Consider the following 6,650-nt stretch of genomic DNA (forward strand, 5'->3'; position numbering starts at 1 on the left):
CTTTTATAAGACAATATCTATGAAGAGGGATACAGCATGTCCAGGGAATCACCGACAGTATAATTATGGCAACATATGATGACGGATTTATTTAAAAGTCAGAATGTGAGCCTGCTGCCTCACAGCTCATGGAGCCTGCTGCCTCACAGCTCCGGAGACCTATTTCTGATCCTGACCTTTGAGGCAGATCAGACTGCATCTGTGGAGCGACAGAGAGAGTTTCAGATCGATGACCTTTCATCAGATGAGGAAAGGTTATTGACGCAAAGCATTAGCTCTGATGTTATCTGCCTGCTGAGTGCCTCTGGCATTTTCCACTTTCGTTCAACATCTAGCTGGTGCCTTATAGTTGATGTCACACAAAGGAAGATGGTTGTGGTTGTTCGTGGTCAATCATTTCAGTGCTAGGGCGTAACGGAGGGAGTTCCTCAGGGCGGTATCCTTGGCCCGACCATCTTCAGCTGCTTCATCAGTGACCTTCCTTCCAGCATAGGGTCAGAGTGAGGATGTTCACTGATGATTGCACAGTGTTCAATGCCATTTGCAATTTCTCAGCAATTGAAGTAATCCATGCCTGTAGGCAACATGCCCCAGACCACATGCAGTAACTTAGCTACTGCACCACTACCAGAAGTGCTATAGATATAAGGGCAGGTTATTGGCTGGGTCTCCTGCTTGGAGTGACTCACTTCCTGACACAAAAAAACCTTTCCATCATCCATGTAAGGTGCAAAATGAACAGAGAGATGAATACTCTCCACTTTCCTCGATGTGTAGCTCCAACAACACGAGAAGCCTGATACCATCCAGGACAATACAGCTTGCTTGAACAGTACTCCATCCAGCACCCACAGCTGCAACGTAGCACCAAACCAAGAAAGTTGAAAATTCCCCAGGAATGCTTTGTATGCAAAAGTACAGACTTACTCTGGCTAATTACTTACTGCCCATTAATAAAATGAAAGAACAGGCCACTGTCAGAGCTATCCAATGTCACGTACTCACCAACAGTCTGCTCAATGATGTTCAGTTTGGGTTTCACTAGGAACGTTTATCTCCAGACTTCAACATTGATATGGTCCTAACGTGCACCAAATAATTGAATTCCAGAGGTTCATAAGGGCAGCACTTGACTGAGTGTGGCGTCAAGGAATCCTGACATAACTGAAGTCAATGGGCTTCAAGGGGAAAATGCTCTATTAATATCCTGCACAAAGGAAAATGGCTGTGATTTGAATCACTGAAATTTTTCAGCACGGAAGGAGGTCACCTCGCTTGTTATGTCCAAGCTAGTCAAGAAAGTGAGTTTCCAGACTCATCCCACCTTCCTGCACTTGGTCCTTAACCCTGAAGTTCATGGCTCTTCATATAAGACATATTCATACACTGTTTAAATAAGTGTGTGTGTGTGTGTGTGTGTGTGTGTGTTGGGGGGGGGGGGAGGCAGGGGCGGGGGTGGGGTTCTGCGTCTCCCACCCTGTCAGGGAGCAAATTCTAGATGCCCACCACCTTCTGGGTGAAAACATTTTTCCTCGTCTCCCCTCTAATCTATTCTCCCTGGATTATGGTTCTCTGCAAATGGGAATAAATCCTTCCTATTTATACAATCTAGACTCCCCATAATTTGATGGCCTCAATTAAGTCTCCCCTCTGTTCCAAAGGTTATACAAACTATTCAATCTTTCCTCATAGCTAACATTTTCTAGTCGTGCCAATATCCTTGTAAATTGCCTCCAGACCCTCCAGTGGTTGGTAACTAGTTCCAGCTACCATAGAACAATACAGCACAATACAGGCCCTTCGGCCCACCATGTTGTGCCACCCTTCAAACCACTCCTAAGACTATCTAACCCCTTCCTCCCACATATCCCTCTATCTTAAATTCCTCCATATGCTTATCTAACAACCTCTTGAACTTGACCAACGTATCAGCCTCCACCACCACCCCAGGCAGTGCATTCCATGCACCAACCACTCTCTGGGTGAAAAACCTCCCTCTGACATCTCCCTTGAACTTCTCACCCATTATTTTAAAGCCATGTCCTCTTGTTTTGAGCATTGGTGCCCTGGGAAAGAGGCGTTGGCTGTCTACTCCATCTATTCCTCTTAATATCTTGTATACCTCTCTCATGTCTCCCCTCATCCTCCTTTTCTCTAATGAGAACAGGCCTAACTCCTTTAGTCTCTCCTCATAATCCATACTCTCTAATCCAGGCAGCATCCTGGTAAATCTCCTCTGCATCCTTTCCAACACCTCCACATCCTTCCTATAATGAGGTGACCAGAACGGGACACAGTACTCTACATGTGGTCTAACCAGAGTTTTGTAAAGCTGAATCATCACTTCACGGCTCTTAAACTCGATCCCCCGACTTATGAAAGCTAACATCCTATAAGCTTTCTTAACTACCCTATCTACCTGTGAGGCGACTTTCAGTGATCTGTGGATATGAACCCCCAGATCCCTCTGCTCCTCCACACTGCCCAGAATCCTGCCATTTACCTTGTCCTTCCAAAGTGTACCACCCCACACTTCTCTGGATTGAACTCCATCTGCCACTTGTCAGCCCAGCTCTGCATCCTATCAATGTCCCTCTGCAAGCTTCGACAGCTCTCCACACTATCCACAACACCACCAATCTTTGCGTTATCTGCAAACTTGCTAACCCACCCTTCCACCCCCTCATCTAAGTCATCAATAAATATCACAGAAAGTAGAGGTCCCAGAACCGATCCCTGTGGGACACCACTAGTCACAGCCCTCCAATCCGAATGCACTCCCTCCACCACAACCCTCTGCTTTCTACAGGCAAGCCAATTCTGAATCCACACTGCCAATCATCCCCGGATCCCTTGGCCTCTGACCTTCTGAAGAAGCCTACCATGTGGAACCTTGTCAAACGCCTTACTAAAATCCATGTAGAGCACATCCACTGCACTAGCCTTGTCAATCTTCCTGATCACCTCCTCAAAGAACCCTATCAGGCTAGTGAGGCAAGATCTTCCCTTCACAAATCCATGCTGGCTGTCCCTAATTAGTCCATGATTCTCTATATGCTCATAGATCCTATCTCTTACAATCCTTTCTAACAGCTTACCCACCACAGACGCAAGGCTCACCGGCCTGTAATTCCCTGGACTATCCCAACTACCTTTCTTGAATAAGGGGACAACATTCGCCACCGTCCAATCCTCTGGTACCATCCCCATGGACAACGAGGACTCAAAGATCCTAACCAACGGTTCAGCAATCTCCCCCCTCGCCTCATGAAGCAGCCTGGGGAATATTCTGTCAGGGCCCGGGGACTTATCTGTCCTAATATTTTCTAACAACTCCAACACATCCTCTCTCTTAATATCTACATACTCTAGAACATTACCCTCACCAACACTGTCCTCAGCATCATCAAGACCCCTCTCCTTGGTGAATACTGAAGAGAAGTATTCATTGAGAACCACACCCACTTCCACAGCTTCCAGGCACATCCTTCCACCTTTGTCTTTAATCGGACCTACCTTTACCCTAGCCATCCTTCTGCTCTTCACGCACGAGAAAATAGCCTTGGGATTCTCCTTAACTATACTCGCCAAAGCCTTTTCATGTCCCCTTCTTGCTTTCCTCAGCCCTTTCTTAAGTTCCTTCCTTGCTACTCTATATTCCTCACGAGTCCTGTCTGATCCTTGCTGCTTCCACCTTATATATGCTGCCTTCTTCTTCCTAACTAGTTGTTCCACCTCTCTCGTCACCCACGGTTCCTTCACCCTGCCACTCCTTCTCTGCCTCACCGGGACATATTTATCCCTAACATCCTGCAAAAGATCCCTGAACATCGACCACATCTCCATAGTACATTTCCCTTCAAAAATGTCACCCCAATTTACACTCCCAAGTTCTCGCCTTATAGCCTCATAATTCGTCTTTCCCCAATTAAGTATCTTCCCGTCCTCTTTGCTCCTATCCCTGTCCATGACAATTCTAAAGGTTATGGAGCAATGGTCACTGTCCCCCAAATGCTCACCCACCAATAGATCTGTCACCTGTCCCGGTTCATTACCTAAAACTAGATCTAATATGGCATTCTCTCTAGTCGGCCTGTCAACATACTGTGTCAGGAATCCGTCCTGGACACACCTAACAAACTGAGCCCCATCTAAACCCTTGGCACTAAGTAGGTGCCAATCAATATTTGGAAAGACTCCCATTATTTTTGTTATTTTTGCATCTTTCCAAAAACTGCCTCCCGATCTGCTCCTCAGTATCCCTACTGCTACCAGGGGGCCTATAGAATACTCCCAGGAGGGTAACTGCCCCTTTCTTGTTCCTAACTTCCACCCATATTGACTCTAGAGAGGATCTTTCTGCATTATCTACTCTTTCTGCAGCTGTAACAGTGTGCCTGACCAGTATCGCCACCTGTCCTCCTCTTCTCCCCCCCCTCCCTATCCCTTTTAAAACACTGAAAACCAGGAATATTCAATATCCATTCCTGCCCTGATATCAGCCATGTCTCTGTAATAGCCACAATATCATAGTCCCATGTACTTATCCAAGCTCTCAGTTCATCTCCCTTATTCCTGATGTTTCTTGCATTTAAGTAAATGCACTTTAGCCCATCCACCTTACTACTTTTGTAGCCTGTACTCTGCTTCTCCTTCCTCAAAGCCTCCCTACCTGTCAGATCTGACTTTTCCCCATCCCCTTCTCCCTCTGACCTACTCCTCCGGTTCCCTTCCCCCTCACAATCTAGTTTAAACCCTCCTGACCACCCTAGCAAACCTGGCCGCAAGGATATTGGCCCCCCTCAGGTTCGGATGTAACCCGTCCTCTCTGTACAGGTCCCACCTTCCCCAGAAGAGATCCCAATGATCCAAAAATCTAAAATCCTCCCTCCTGCACCAACTTCTCAGCCACACATTTACTTGTTATCTCCTCCTATTCCTCTCTTCACTATCACGTGGCACTGGCAGCAATCCCGAGATCGTTACCCTCGAGGTCCTGTTCTGCCTAGCTCGCTAAACTCATTTTTCAGGACCTCATCCCTCTTCCCACCTATGTCATTGGTACCAACATGAACCACAACTTCTGGCTGTTCTCCCTCCCGCTCTAGAATCCTGTGGACCCGATCAGTGACATCCCGCACCCTGGCACCTGGGAGGCAACATACCATCTGGGATTCATGCTCACTGCCACAGAACCTCCTATCTGTTTCTCTGACTAGTGAGTCCCTTATCACTACTGCCCTCCTCCTCTCCTCCCTTCCCTTCTGAGCAGCAGGACCGGTCCAGCGCCATAAGACCTGGCTACTGCTGCTAGGCCCCGGCAGGTCATCTCCCTCAACAGCCTCCAAAGCGGAAAACCTGTTACTGAGGGGAACAGCCTCCGGGGTCCTCTGCTCTATCTGCCTGTTCGTTTTCTTTTTCCTTTTCCTTCCCCTGACAGTCACCGTTCTATCTACTTCCTGGACTCCAGAAGTACCTGCTGTAAGGGGGGTGACCGTCTCCTTATGAACAGTATGTACATAACTCTCCCCCTCCCTGTGGTGCTGCACGGTGTTTGAAGCTGCAACCCCAGCTCATCGATTTTGAGCCGAAGTTCCTCCAGCCTCAACCACTTAACTGCAGATGTGGCCATCGTGGACCGCAGCAAGGTCCACGAGCTCCCACATCAAGCAGCTGCAGCACACCACCATGTCCTCCATCAGAACTAATTCTTATTTCCCCCTAGTTTTTCTACTTAAAACTTTATAACAGATAACAGGTAAACCTAACCTTTACCCTAGTTTTTCTACTTAAAACTTTATAACAGATAACAGGTAAACCTAACCTTTACCAGCTACTCACCTGCCTTGCCCCTTTACGCCGAAGCCCCTTGAGCCAAAGCCCGACCACTCTGCTCCCTCTTACTCAGCTGCCTGCTCCGACGCTGCCCGCTGGATATGACGGTTTGCTTTTTAAACTGCCCGCACCTTACCTGCCGACGTCACGCGCCTGCGCAGTCCAGCCCTCACTATTCCCGATTAAAAACTCGCCAACAATTTAATTGTGCACTAATCCTGAGCAAGCAACTTGTTCACCACGTTGTTGGAGGTCACACTGCTGGTTGTTGTGGGTCAATCATCCCAGCTCAAGGACGTTGTGCGAGATGTTCAGGAGTCAGGCAGTGTCCAAATAGGAATGACTGCACAATATCCACTTCCATTAAAACTCCTCAGATAATGAAGTTGTCCATGCCCAACTGTAGCAAAATCTGGCAACATTCAAATTCAGGTTGATCAACGTTAGTAACTTTTGTACCAAACAAGTGGCAGGCAATGGTTACCACCAACAAGAGAAAGCTTCTCCCCACCTCTTTTGACATTCAAACCCATTACCATTACTACATCTTGGGGGTCACCACCGGCCAGAAACTCAACCAGCCACATAGATTCTGTGTCTATAAGAGTAGATCAGAGGCTGGGTAGCCTCTGGTGACGGACTCACTTCCTGACTTCCCAGAGCTTTACACCGTCCACTAGGCACAAGCTAGGAGTGTGATAAGTTGATGGTTAATTCCAACAACTCTCAAGAAGCTTGATGTCTCCCAGGACAATCAGCTACCTGATTGGTGGCCGATCCAGCACCGTAAACTTGCAATCCCTTGAACACCAAGG

The sequence above is a fragment of the Pristis pectinata genome, chromosome 15 (assembly GCF_009764475.1).
Source record: "Pristis pectinata isolate sPriPec2 chromosome 15, sPriPec2.1.pri, whole genome shotgun sequence".
Lineage (NCBI taxonomy): Eukaryota > Metazoa > Chordata > Chondrichthyes > Rhinopristiformes > Pristidae > Pristis > Pristis pectinata.